Source organism: Oenanthe melanoleuca, chromosome 5 (assembly GCF_029582105.1).
Source record: "Oenanthe melanoleuca isolate GR-GAL-2019-014 chromosome 5, OMel1.0, whole genome shotgun sequence".
In the NCBI taxonomy this organism is placed as follows: domain Eukaryota; kingdom Metazoa; phylum Chordata; class Aves; order Passeriformes; family Muscicapidae; genus Oenanthe; species Oenanthe melanoleuca.
Window position 1 is genome coordinate 26,645,969 of NC_079339.1, and position 14,984 is coordinate 26,660,952.

The following is a 14,984-nucleotide window of genomic DNA, read 5'->3' on the forward strand; positions in this document are numbered from 1 at the left end:
TGGGACCCTCAATTTATGTTTTTTTTAAATATCAAGCTTAATAATGTTCTTGTAGTTCTTGTGTTCTTGTTGATAAACTACAAGGGAGTACAGAGACAGGGAAAATGTGACTGCTCACATTGGAATCTAGCCAGGATACATCCAAAAAACAGCTGTGCCTACTGCATTAAAGCAGATACTGTGTAAACACATCTGGATTAATTTTAACCCCATACAGACTTAATAGATGAGCTTCTGATACCCTGAAATAAAAAAAGAAGTGACCAGACTTTTACCACAACTAAGCAACATGAAACATCAATTAAATTTCTTTTATTAAAATGAAAGGAAAGAATAATCTGCTCATACTTCCTGGTTCCAGCAGAGATGTGACAAAATCAGAAGCTGTTAGTGTAGGATTTGAACTTGAGGCTAGTTCTTACCCAGAAAAAGGCAATGCAAATGAACTTTTGCCCTGTGGTTTCACAGAAAGTTTTGCATGTGTACCTTTCCTCAGGGAGAAAGGAAATGATCCTTGTGTTGAAATTGTTTTCACCATTTACCCTTTAGAGAAAACAAGATAATCCACTGATTCAAGACCATTCTCATCTCTTGGTAAGACACTGATGGGTCATTATGGAATGAACACAGCAGGTCCACAGGCATTTGCCTCTTGCCACTAGGTCTATCCAGTGGCTGGCCTGGCATCTGGGTGTCCCAGGTCAGGTCAAGAAGAAACAGTTGAGATGAGTGCATTGTGAATAGGTACTGCTGAAGATGATATCCCTTCTATCCTGATCACTTGAAGTGCTTCTGGCAAGGAGCAACCTTTACAGGAGCTGTGGTGCTGGGATTTCAACAGTTACACTGCCAGAGACAGTAGTAAGACTTCTCCTTTCTCTTTTGTTATACCTTTCATGGGAATAAACTACCAGGATTCCTTACTGCCAGAGGCTGTTCCAAAGACAATCTAAAGATCTGCACACTTTACTGGACAGGGCTCCAGTCTAGCTAGTTATGGCTGGCTAACACTTACAGCACTGCAGCACTTTGCTGGTCACCAGATGACCACCAAGATGCTCTATCACTCCTTATCATCAACATGACAGAGGGAGAAAAACTGATGGAAAAACTTGTCAAACATGAAGGAAGATTACATACTGGTTACTGTCATGGGCAAAACAGACTTGGCTTCAGAGAAATTAGTTACTGAGAAATAAAACCAAAACACCCTGCTTCTTCCCCAGGGGAAGCTTAACACCTAACTTTTCTACCTCCTGTCCTCTCCCCCTGAGCAGCAACCAAAAAATTCATGCAGGACTCACAAAGCCTCCAGAAGAGAAGTCTGGGCATTCATGCAAGGAAGAGAAGAATGTCTGTTCAGTTTAGTTTCAAAATCTGAACCTCCCAGGACACTACTGTGATCAGGAAACCATGGCATAGTCACATTACAAACTGGTGTTCTTGATTGCTCACTTTACCATTTAGCCAAAGAGCACGGATCTGGGGTGCTGTGATTATGGCTGGGTCACATGCTTAAATATAGGATGTGTACCTTGCTTTGCTTTCAGAATAATGTCCAGTTTCTTAGATAAGAGCAATGGCCTAATCAAGGGAAATGGACAGCCATTACATTTAGCCTAGTACTTGCATTTTACCCAGGGCATATGCTCAAATATTTCTGAACAAAGGATAGTACTGAACAGTAATCTTACATCCTAGATAAGTGTGTTGATGGCTGAATGAGAAGGAAAAGAAATAAAGGTCTCTGGGATGTCAAATCAAGTCCACTGCTACTGGGGACATTATGGCATGTCTCTCTTTCCATCAGCTGCACAAGGGTCTGAAAATTGGAGGCTTCAGCTTACTCTGAAAAAAAAAATCTTTTGACATACTGATTTTTTAATGTATTTTAAAGAAATGACAGTACAGTAGGTTTTGATTCAACCTGAACTGAGCTTTTTTCTTTTTTTTTTTCAACTGAGCTCTTTTTAATAGTGCACCAATAGCTCCATTCTTCTCAGACTCTCACTCACTACTGCAGGATAGGCATGTCATTTAGTCCTCTGAATGACAGCTTCTCAGTATACAGAATGAATCTTGTCAACCCTTCATGTTCAGGAGACATTACTAAGTCCTTAGAGGAAGGGTGGAAAGTGTATTACACACTGATGGGCTCTGCTGTACGAGTTAACTGCATCAAAGCCCATTATCCTCTTGCAGTATCTCTGCATTGGTTTATCTCTGCTGCATTGGCCACATGAACTCTTTCAGGTGCTGAGGATGTTGCAGAGGAGCTGTACAACTTTTGTATTGACACAGCTACAAGCAGAGCTGATTTGATTGTGGTTTGCCAGCATGCAGCCACTGGAGTCAGTAATGCAAGAGAACAAGGAGGTATCAGCTGCATTCCTACCTAATCTCCCTTCTTGGACACTTTCACATAACGCAGCTCAGAACTGTGGAAACCAATGCAATCATCAGTATTTTGCTATAATCTGCTTCTGAAACAGAGCAACTCACAGGCACTTGGTCTGGCAGGATTCTCTTCTCTTAGTCCCTTCTTGACAACTGAGCCAATTCCTGTACTGTGCTCTCCAAGAGAGCCTTCAAATAAATTTACTCTTTGTATTCAAAGAATTAGATACCTCTCTTCATTCCAAGATGAGTGAAATGGCAAGCCTGTCACTTCATATTTATTCTGATTCTCACCCAAATCAGGCGAGACTTTTATGCAGGCCAGCTTTCTAAACAAGCTGATAGCGCAACACCAAGTTTCAGCTCTTCATCCTTAGGCCGTTTAAAGAAGAAAAGAAGCATGTAATGATAATGTCGGTGTTCAAAAAGCAAGAAACAACTTCAAAGTGCTGTGACTAATTCTGTGCAAACTGTGTTGTGAAAGGCACTCCAGTAGACTGCACCTCAGGATACAAGTGAAGGCACTATTCCATTGCTAAGGCTATACTTGGAAACACAAAGATTTGCCTGTAAAAAACCAGAGGAACTACATATAATGGAATAAACATTGTTTTTAAACCAGCCCTACTACTCCCGAGTATAAATAACGTAAAGCAAAACCAGGACACAACTGAGTCTATTGGAAGAGAAATGGTATTAATTTTTTCTAGCTTTGGATAGCACATCTAGTTTTTCTGATGTCCCACCCCAAACCTTAGGTTATTTACAGGAAATCATTCTAACAGCTTTCTTTACAAGTAGACACTCTGAGTCCTGCCAATTAAGAAACTGATTATAAGGACACTGCAATCCCATTTTCTTTTTCTGTATCATGGATTTAAATATTGCGTAGGGCAAACTTAGCAGCCCCACAGTGAATCTCATTTAGAGAGATTAACCTGTGAACACAGAGAGATCTGGAGGGTCTATGTTTGTCCACTCCTTGATGCACAGGATTTAAACAGGAATAATTATATTCACCAAACATAAACACACACTCTCAAAAAGTACCTTATCTTATCCAGAACAGACACTCCCTCAGCTGTTTGTTTTCTTTTTATTTTGGTTTTACATTTTAATGATATATAAAAAGTAGAAGAAATCACAGGTGGTAAGCAGATTTGAGCTAGAGAACTGATTTCAAGGGAAAACATTTTTAGCTCTTATACAAACAAATACAGTGATTAATGTTGATTTCTTGTGCTCCCCAAGCTGTCACTGGTAAGCAAGGAGCAAAGGGTCAAGGCTGGCCATTTGTATTCAGATAACATTTGAAAACATAAAGGACAGTCTCCAAACTCCCAAATGTTTCTGGATAAACCAATCTGCTCTACCCAAAATAGCAAAAAAATGAAAGTCTAGATCACACATATTTAACAAAACATGTTATCACATGAAACAAAACCAAAAAATGTGCTCCCCATGGAGGCCATTTAAAACATCAGCCCTTTGCTCAGAAGGTCTTGTTCAGAGCTCAGTCAAGGTCTGAGTTTCCAAAGGCTTTGGACTAGGGATAGACTGATGTGGCAGAGAGGAGGGCAGAGGAGGAACCAGCTAATTCTAGGCCTGATCTCAGTATTTTGTAGTGACTGAGAAAACTGCAGTTATTTTCACCATGACTGGACTAAGTCCTAAGAGAAAGTCTTGCTGAACTATTCTGCTCTGCCCAAACCTTTAGGGAAACCAAAGCAGCCAAGTTTCTCTTCCCTCTGAGCTGACTCCCTGTCCCCCCCCACCCAAGAGTGCACCTGGGCTCCTAGTGCCACACACACCCTGAGGCCCTCAGCAATGGAATCAGCTTCTCTGCTTCTCACAAGCATCAGCCCTTGCTGGGAACAGGGAGCTTGCCAGGCAGAGATAAACAATACAGCAAAGCTTTGCAGGGAAGAAAGAAGCTGGCTACATCACATCCAACACGAAGAAAGATCCTCCTGGAACTATTCCAGCTATTATCCATTTAAACATTCAGGCTTTTTCTCTCAGCACTCTTTCCACACTCCCCCCCAGAGATCTCATGCTATTCACTGTGGAGTCTAAAGTCACCTGCTCGTAGCTGGGCTTGGCACTGACTACCACAAATGCTGCTTAGGAGATACAGAAGCAGAGAGAAAAGTTGAAAGCAAAACCTCTGACAAGCAATTCTCACCCCCACGCCCACATACATTTATCCCTCGTAATTCCTGGTCCATTTATACACATTACTTCCGCTAAAGAAAAGTAAATCCAGTGCCAAAACATAGCTCTTTGGTTAAAAAAGTGTTATATTCAGCAGAGGTTTTAATTCTAGCATACTAAACACAGAGTCATTAGGATTTAACACTATTGAAATGGAAATCGAGACAGAAACCTCTCCAGTTCTTATACTTCACTTTGGAATTGGAAGAGGACAACACTGACTGCAATTGCATTAAAAGAGATCCTCTGGAACAACATGCCCTTGATAGAAAGTACTTGGAAGCATGAGGCACGACATAAGCTCTTGCTGATGTCTTCCAGCATCAGGCAGCAAGGAAGCTCACACCCTACTAAGGACAGCATTACAGCCTCGCTGCCCAGCAGAGAAAAGTCAGCAACAAAATAGAGCAACAGGGGCTGTCAAGACGATGATCCTTCTCTCCATCTCAGCAGACTCTCACGGCACAGCTCTTTCCAGTGGCTCAAGGCAGTGACAGTTCTTTTCCCAGACTCTGTCCTTGTGCAACCCCTATAGGGCATGAGAAGGTGCCCAGATCCTGGCAGCTGTTTCCATACGCCTATGGCTCAGATCTCTGACAAGGGATTCTGGAATGAGATTTCTCTCCCAGCATAATGAAGTCTTTAGTCATTAACAAAGGAGCCTTCTGAGGCAAAATTCCAGCTGTGCCTGAAATCTTGCCTCCACAGAGATGATTTTTTCCAGCACAAGGTTTAGTCTGAGGAGAAAGGGAAAGGGTTGCTTTTACCATCCAGGGATTTTCAGTTGCAGCAGTTGAAGGTTTCTATTTACTCTTAGATCAGGGTAAGAAATCTCTTGCTTCTCCTTCCTGCCAGTTCACAGCTGCCGGTTAAGCTTCTGTGCTTGCCGCTCCTTTGCCTCGAAGGCAAATTTGGTGTCCTGCAGCTGGGCAATGGCCTCCTTGGCCTCCTTCAGGTCCTGGCAGATGAGCTCGTACTTCTCTATCAGCTCCCTGTTCTCCCGGCGCAGCTCCTGTACCACCTGGTTCACCTCCTCTGTCTGCTTGGTGCAGTGGATCTTCAGCTGCTCTACCTCAGAGAGCATGATCTCCATGTTCTTGACCAGTGACTCCAGTTTCTCTTTGGACATGGTGTCAGGATCAGTTCTATTCAGTATGCCCAACCCAAACCCAAAAGGGACAAAGAAAGCCACCCTGTGCAACATGCACCAGGACGTCTGGCAATCACAGTCTTGTGGTCTCTTTTTATACTCCCTGCTGCTCATCCTCCTCCCTTCCCTTTCCTTCCCCAAAGTGTCTCTAATCTTCTTTGCTTGGTTAATCTACTTATTTTTATTGCGTTGTAGAAATCGACTGAAGGGCTGACAGCCCTGCAGTAACATACATGCTGTGCAGCAAAAGCCAGAGCAATAATGAGACTCTGTGCAGCCCGTCCACAGAAAAACAGCTTTCATCTGAAGAATTCTCTTGGGAACCCTTTGCAGTACCCATTAAAGTACAAAGAAAGCTCTTCAAGCCAGACGCCTACTGCAGTCCTATGCACCCAATCCCAAGAGCACATCCTGACTTTCATCTTACATACACTGAGGTAAGCAAGCTTACAGCAATACAAATCATGTATAGGCAAAGAGAACTAACCTCAGTTTCTCTTCCTCTCTTCTAATCTTATGTATGGGCAAGATGGAAGGAACAAAATATAAAATTCCTGGGGTTTTTCCTCAGGAGAAGATCTATCCAACAACAAATGCTGCAACAGCCTCCTCATCTCCTATTGAAAGCAGTCACAGTGGTTATCTGTGGCAGCCACAGTTACTGGGCCATGTACCACTTGAAGGTGGCTTGTGTTCTGTTAGGGACATGGAGGCTAGAAATTTTAAACCCTGGTACCCCTTCCCTCCCTACAGCTCCATCAGTAACACTGGCCCCAGAATTCACACAAAAACCTTGCTCCTGTACACACTTGCCACCCACACAACAGGATGGCAAATGGCTGCTGAGCACTACTGAACTTGCGAGAATCAGGGCTGAGACATGCCAGTCTCAACAGCCCGGTTACTCAGGTCACATCACACAGCAGGGTGATCCCAGCAGCCCCAAGGGATTAAGTGAGTCTGGCCGACTTTCTGAAGTTTGACCCAGACTTTCTTATGTATCCAGTTAATTAATGCACTTGCCTAGATAATAAGAATCATTAATTAGCCAAGTATCTGATGTAACAATATCACCCTTGAGAAATTAATTTGTCTGAGGTGATATCATATGTGGCTCCCCAGGAAAGAACCCATGCTACTTATCATTGGTTGTCTGGCCAGGGGGCAGAGACTATGGCAGAGACAATAATGCAGTTTTGCTCTCAGGGAACTTGCCAACCAAGGACAGAGAAGTGTGTCTCTCTCCTTCCTCCCCACACAGGAACATGCCCTTCAGGCTGAATTTGCATCTTTTCAAAGGCCTTCAAATTGTTCTACACACCCACAGAAAGTCAGAGTCCCATTTGCCATACAGCACACAGGCATGGATCTGTGTTCACTATTCACCTCACAAAATGACATTCCAGTGCACAGCATTGCATAACGACCTTTAGTCTTGCATGCTGTTTTGCAATTCCAGTTCCCCTTAAAAAGGATCCTGTAATGCCATCACATATGTTCAATACCAGATTGAGAGAGAATACACATGTTCATGTGCAGAGCTCCCACAAATATATTTTTCCTTCACTTTTCTCCTCAAAATGTTGCTTTTTTCAGCTATGGAGAGTTTCAGATATTCATCCCACAACTCATTGCCCCGTCTTCCCTGCTAGGCTCAGAGAAATAAAGCTGTTTCTTCCAGGAAATTTTACATCTCTTCCAGCACTGGATGAAAACACTGCTGGATGCTGGCCAAGCCCTGACAGTGTTCAAAGGCCTGGGACTTCTCACAGCTGGAGGTTAAAGAGCTGCTCACAAAGCCAGCCATCCTACTGCCTCTCACACAAGTGCACCAGCAGACCCCTCTCATCCTGGCAGATGAAGCACTTTGCACCACACTTTGAAATGAGCAGAGTGACATCCTTCAGATGAAAAGAGAGTGGGAGAATCTAAACATAATTAGAATATGTCCTAAAGTCCTTGAAGAAACATTTGCACTGGCTGTCAGCCCAGATCCCACGTGATGCACATGGCACTGGAATAGGCTGGAACATGCTGCAGCATTAAAAAACAGCAGGTCTTCATTAGTGAGGAATCTTCCCTGTCTCCACAACTGTACATGCTGCACCCAAACAAGTTTAAATCAAGCAGAATTACAATGATGCACAAAGGGAGTGCCACAGGGGCCATCTACTTGAATATTAGTAATTGATACATCACCTCTCACTGTCTTACTCTCAAAATTATTTAAGTTGCCTTGGATACAGACAGAATCTTGGCATCAGAAAGGGGGTAAGAGACACTACTGAAATAACAATGCAAAATGAAAACAAGGAGTAGCATGAGAGGAGTTTCTACAAATATATGGGAATTGCTACTATTCTTGGTTTGATTAAAAATATTATTTGGTGAAGTAGGAATTGAATGTGTGCTCACAAAAATTCCAGTGGGAAAATGATGTAAAAATCATTAGACCTACTGCAACAAAACTAACTTGAACTGTAGTTTCTTACCTTTAGTCACCACTGGACTTCACTGTTGCAGGCAAACCGGAGGAAGAGCAAAACACCAAAAGTGAATTCAGCTGGGGAAAAATACAGAACAGCATACCTGAGAAAAACAATTCAAACCACAAGAATTCAGTGCACATGGACACAGAACAAACAGCAGAGTGCTGGGAAAGAGCATGTTAAGACAGAAATCAGTGACAACCTAGCAGGGGAAAATAATAAAGCACTGCTAGACTGTATTACATAAAGGCAGCGCACTGTAAAGGAATGAGGTAGTTCCAGCTTCTCCCTCCACCCTGCTGGAGGAAAAATGCAGTGTTTTGTTCTGGATATTTGTCATAAAGGGACCACAAAAGAGTGTGAAACTTAGACAAATGTTCAGAGAAGATGCTCATACCAAAAAATGTGAACTCTATGAATTACGTTTAAGAAGAAGGATTGAAAACTACATGGCAAGGTATTTCTAGGACTGTTTTGCAACCATGTCCAGGCCCTCTGCATGTTCTAGGAAAGACAGCTCAGCTGGAAGAATATTTCTGTAATTACTGAAGGCCGGGCTGTGCAATTCTAATTTTGAAAACACCAGTGATTTCTGTGGTCTCAACCAAATGGTGCCTCTCTTGTTATTTCATAGGCATAGTAAATTAGAAAAAATTAGTGTTAAACTTCTCACTACAGTACATGGTACATTGACAGACACCATTGACAAATCTATCAGCTCTTTTGTGCATGTTCTTTCTCTATTCTGCCTTTCAGTCTGCATATGGGTTTGAGATATATGAAAGAAGGAAGCACAGAGCCAGTTAAGAACAAAATAGGGGAGCACCCACTGGGAACACCCTCCTGCTCTTGTGGATGGCAGGAAAATTGTAGAAAGTGGCACTGGTGGAAATGAAACTTCTCGTGCTTTTCCATAATGGGTGGGAGCTACAACATCTGACTACAACACCACACTCAACTCTGCTAGCTTTAGCACTAGAAGCAAATGGCAGTATGAGGCTGCCAAGCTGAGGATGGTTCATGTGAGACATACTTGTGCTTCTTCGCAGGTCTCTGAGCCAAAGAGAATCAACTACTCCTCTCACTCAAGCCAGAAAGGCAGTTTCCCCACCACGTTCATACCTTTGAGAATCTGAGAAGGAGACACAAAAATCGTACTCTTTCAGTATCTGTCTGAAAGCAGACCATGGGTGCTCCAGTTTCTAGTGTATTTAACAGGAGCCTTGGGAACATTTGAGGAAAAAAATCATTAAGCTACCTTATTCTCTCTTTGAAGTTTTCCCAGCATCACAAGAGGGACAATTCATTATCCTAGAATTTTAAATGGGAACAACAGCTTTTAAAAAACTGCTCAGGCTAAAAAAGCTTGCCACTTGGTACACACCCTACAAAGTAAAGCTTCACATACCTTATCTTCTCAGGCACATACTTAGATTGCTGTATCTACTTCTAGTTTTTCCGGTCACAGACACAAAAGTACAGTGCAGTGTTCACACAACAGTTGTGGGAGACAGCACTGTAGACTCTTGGTAGATAGCTTAAGGTTATCATCCCCAGCTAACAATGGTCATTATTTTAACAATTGATTTTTTTTTAAAGACATATAGGATGCCACTAACTGTAGTGAAAGCATTAGAACCCTCCAATCTGTTTTTTCTTGCAGCGTTTTCACTTATCCCTGATTCAATGGTACATCTAGCAAGCTCTGTGCTTCACAATTTAGGGAGTCTACTTGGGTAAATACGTTTTATAAAAATCATTACAAGATGAAGTATAAAGAGCTCTCATCTCTATATTCATAGTAAAACCACTTGAAAAAACAAAACCAAACCAAAACAACATAAAAAAACACTAAAGTCCAAGCAGCACCTCGAGGCACTGACCATTCCCACACCAGAGTGGGAAACATTTGTCCTCAGCTATTCAATTTGTTTCTAATAAAAGACAAACACCATTGTTCCATGTGGCAAAATACTCAGCACTGTGGAAGACATTGACGTAATGATGATGATCTCATCCTGCAGAGTTTAGAGACTATTGATAAAATCTGCTCTCCTATTAAAATATGAGATTTAATTTTTGCCACGATTCTAAGTATTACCTGTATCTCATGCAATTTGGCAGAATTCAGTTTAGCTGCACATAAAACTACATGATTTACAGGTGTTGGTCTAAAATACTGCACCAAAAGGATACCTACCAAAATTGTGATCAAAATCGTTGACACAAATGAGAATAATATGTCTCAATGCTGTAGGTGTCAAGAGAGGTATTAATGGATCCAGAGGTACCTTTTTCCATTCTGCCTCTATCTACTCATCAGCCAGATCAAAACAATTAATTCAGCATAATACAGCTCAGTAAAATAAAAATTGATACCTTTACCAGAGTTATTCCCAAACTGGATTGATTTCTCCTTAAGAAATCAACCGGGTAACAAAAATACCAAGCGGTGACAGGGGTCTTATATCAACTTAATAAACCTCTCCAACCCTTTACTAGGATTTTTACCACCTAAGAAGAGGAAGAAACTGTTCCCACGTGTTATAAAACTATTTAATATTTGAGGTGAAAAAGCTATCAAAGCAGGACAGTGATGAATCCTTCAGGTAAAACCAAAGAGTGAAAAATATTAATGACTATTTTTAAATGTTAAGAATGTTTCAAAACAAAAGCTCTTCCTAAACTAAAAAATGGTTTTGTTCAGAGTATCAAACTGGAAAATTTGCAAAGCCCCTCTAAACAGTAACACAAGGGGTTCTGCTGGGAAAACAACCTCCACAGCACCTAACCGCATTTCTGGTGAGGAAACTACACAGAACATCTCCTGGGGACCATGAGGGATTGTCCAAGGGGCTTTAACTTCCACACCAGCCTCCTGGGCCTGAGGGGCTGCTCCCTCTCCATAGAGCCTGAAGTCAACGCTGTGAGAAGGAAGGGGAAAGAAGAAGGAAACATCTTCCCTGTCCCTTAGAGCAGACTGGGGCCTGCCAGCATCTCCACAGCCTGCAAGGGCAGATCAGATGCACAGGACTGAAATGATGGTCTCAGTAAGTCAGTGAGCAATGCACCCCGAGGAGCAATTAGATCTGATGACAACACAACAGTCAATGGTTTGCCTAATACATCTTTCCATGTCATGTTGAATTAAGGGTTGCTGGAAAGGAGGGGAATGAGCAGAAAACAATTATCCCTAATCAAAAATTTATAAAGGGGCAAATATATTTTTAAAAACATTCTTTCATTTATTCTGTAGTGTGATTTTTTTTTTCCTAAAGACTGAGTAGCCATCCTTACAGAACATGCAGGCTTCAGGAAAACAAGCAACGTAAAAATACCCAAACAGGAAAAAAACCAAGAAAAAATCCCCAAACTGAAGCTATTATTCAGTACATATGAACTGAAATACTGGTTCAAAGAACAGAAAAGAGGTCCACTGATTATTTGCAGGACATGGGGTTATGCAATCTGGTCCTGTAACCACACTACACCAAATAAAGTGGCAGTGGCGCAGATGTCAGTAATTACTGAGAAATTTGATCTGGTGAGAAGAAAGGACTCTTTTAGTTCTAGATACATGTGAACAAACACTCACGTCATTTTTGGTTCAGGATGCCAAATTCTATAATAATGATTATTTTGACATGACATTTAAAACTCTCCTTACCCAGCTAAACCAATCTCCAAAACACAGCTGAAGAATTTCTCAGTTGTTTGTGGATTACCCTTGACTGTGGATTACCCTGTACCTGTTGTAAATTTAAGAATAAATCAATCTGCATTATCCAAATACATCAAGGAAGTTTTAATTGTGTTCACTATTCAGCAATATAAAAATACAGCTCAATGTTGACTCAGAAGCCTTAGAGACTGTAAAGAATGGAGAAGCATGATATCAGCAAGCCCTTGCTGAGGAACTACATAGGAACAGTTTCATTGAACCATGGCAAGTTGTCAATGCCAAAACACTGGTATAAATGAAGGCTGGCTTCCCAGATGACTGTTCTCTACCAGCTTGCCATAAAATCAGCCTCTCAGCAAATCTCAAACCCTGTCAAAGTAGACAAAAAGTACTAAATTTTCCAGGGGCAACAAGTAGCATCTTCTCAGTACTGTATCCCTAGCTCCCTGCCACATAAACAGCCTTGACAATCTTTAAGCAGATTATGTACACAACAGCTTCATCTCCAGAGGAAGTTGGATTAAAAGGTTTATTGCTACTATGACAACAGCCAGGTTCTGCTGTTCTTAAAATAGTTTTGAAACCTTAGCAGTGATTGGAAATGCATACATGCCTCCCCTACAGGATTCATCATGTACTAAATACAGTCCTCCAAAAAGAAATAATTTTATAACAGTCTGCTTTTTTCAAGTACATATTTTTATCGTGCTCTTTAATCCCTTGTTATGAGCACTCCGAATAGAAAGCAGTAAAAAAGGCACAGTGCTGCCATGTGGCTGTGATTACAGCTTTAGAAGTGATTATTGCTGAGTGCTGGCTGCAAGCACCAGGAGAGGCACTGCCCCCAAACAAGTCACCCCCTTGCAGCACCTCTGCACTGTGGGGTCTCCAGCTGCTCCATGCTGCCATTTTTGTTCTTACAAATGTTCCCCTTGATGCCCACAGGTATGCTGTTATGTCTAAGGCTGAATTAATTCCTCCCTCATAGGAATAACTGGAAGTAGAATTTGTCACACAGTTCCTTACCAAACTGTATCAGCGAGGCCAGGGGGTGTAAGTGTGCCAATAACTACATGGTAGCAGGACCCTCTTCATTTGAGTATGCTATTGTAACAGTGATTAGCATTTTGTTACTGAGGATGGTTAAATAAACCATTGATTCAATCAAATATGCAGCTGCTACACTCGATGAACATCCAGCTGTGCTCTGAGGCATTCTCCAAGTACATCATGCTGACTTGTACAACAAAGCCAGCAAGAAGTACAATGTTTAATTCTGACAGCAGCATTACCCCATATCAAAGGGGGTAACCCTTATCTAACACTACTGAAATCAGAAAATTAATATGAACACAGAAGTCTATTCATTATTCCAGTCAGTTTAGATTAAAAATATATTTCAAACCAAAGAAAAATCAAATTGAATCCAATTACATTGGTACTATCCACCAACGTTGCCTGATGCCAAGCTGAAATCATCTTTCCTGCAGCATATCACGATTTAAAGAGAAACAAATACGGATTGTAAAACTCAGGAATTGATTGTTTCCTTACTGAATTCTCATTCTGTTATTTCCTTCCAATGAAGGCAAATGCATTTCTCTGTAGTTCATAAACTCCTGACATTTCAGGCCAGAATGTGGTCTTAAACACATTTGAGATCTCTTGGTAATTAAAAAATACCTGCTATAGACCAAGCTGAGTTCTCCATGAGAGTTGACACTGTCAATAAAGGAATCTTATTTATCTAACCCCAAAAGATTACATTAAAAAATGGAACTAAGAAGATATATGGGTAATTAAATTAGCATATTAGATCGTAGCTCCAAGCTGAGTATTTAAGATAAAATTCTACTTCTTTGCAGCTGGTCAGACTCCAGCAGGTACTGATGCCTGAGGTTACTGTTCTCCACATGGTGGGCTTGGTATTTCCCTTGTTAAACTTCATGAGATTGCTTTCCATCCAGTTCTCCAGCCTTTAGGTCCTTCTAAATCATTCATAGTCATCTATTCTATCAGCCACTATTTCAAATTTTTGTGTCATCTGCAAACTTACTGAGGGAGCATTCCTTTTCATCATTCAAATCATAAATGAATAAATTGAATAGCACTAACATCTGTACTGAGCCCTGTGATATACCACTAAGGATTTGCCTCCAAATGGACTTTGTGCTGCTGATCACAACCCTCTGGGCCTGGGCACAGGGGCAGTGTATCTCACTAACCCCTTATCTAACCTATCATTCATCTGCTTGTCTATGGTGAGGTTATGGGAAATGGTGTGAAAAGCTTTACAAAAGTCCAAGTAAACAAAAGCAACTGCTCTCCTCTTATTAAGCAAGACATCCAGCTCGTTGTGGAATGCAGAGATTGGTCAAACATGATTTTCGCTTTCATAAATTCCTGCTAATTACTCCCAATCATCCTCTTGTCCTTCAGGTACTTGGAAGTGCCTTCCAGCATGATTTTCCATGTCAGCTTCTCACTGACTGGGGCAAGGCTGAACAACCTATAGCTCTCCCATTCTTCTTTACTGCTCCTCCTGAGGATAGGACTTAAATTTGCTCTTTTCCAGTTTCCAGGAGGCTCTCCCAGCTGTCATGATCATTTAAAGACAACTGAGAGTGGCCTTGCAATGACATCAGCCATCTCCTCTAGCCCTTATGGATGCATCCTGTCAGGCTTCACACACTTAAGTATATTCAGTCTGCAAGCTCCCTAAGCTGACCAAGATCGTCTACCTTATTCCAGACTTTCCCTCTGGTCTCAGTGATAGGGGATTCCTAAAAGCCAGTCCTACCAATAAAGACTGAGGCAAAGAAGGCAACAAGTACCACAGCCTTCGCCATGTCATTTGTGACAAGGTACCCTGCTCCATTTAGCAGGGGTAGGGGATAGAGGCACCTTTATTTCCCAAGTCTTCCTTTTGCCATTATATAATTGCAAAATGCCTTCCCATAATTGTAGAGTGTCTCCCTTCTTCTAGCCCTTGCAGATGCAATTCTAGATGGGCCTCTGCATTCCTAACCCTATCTCTACAAGACCAGAAAAC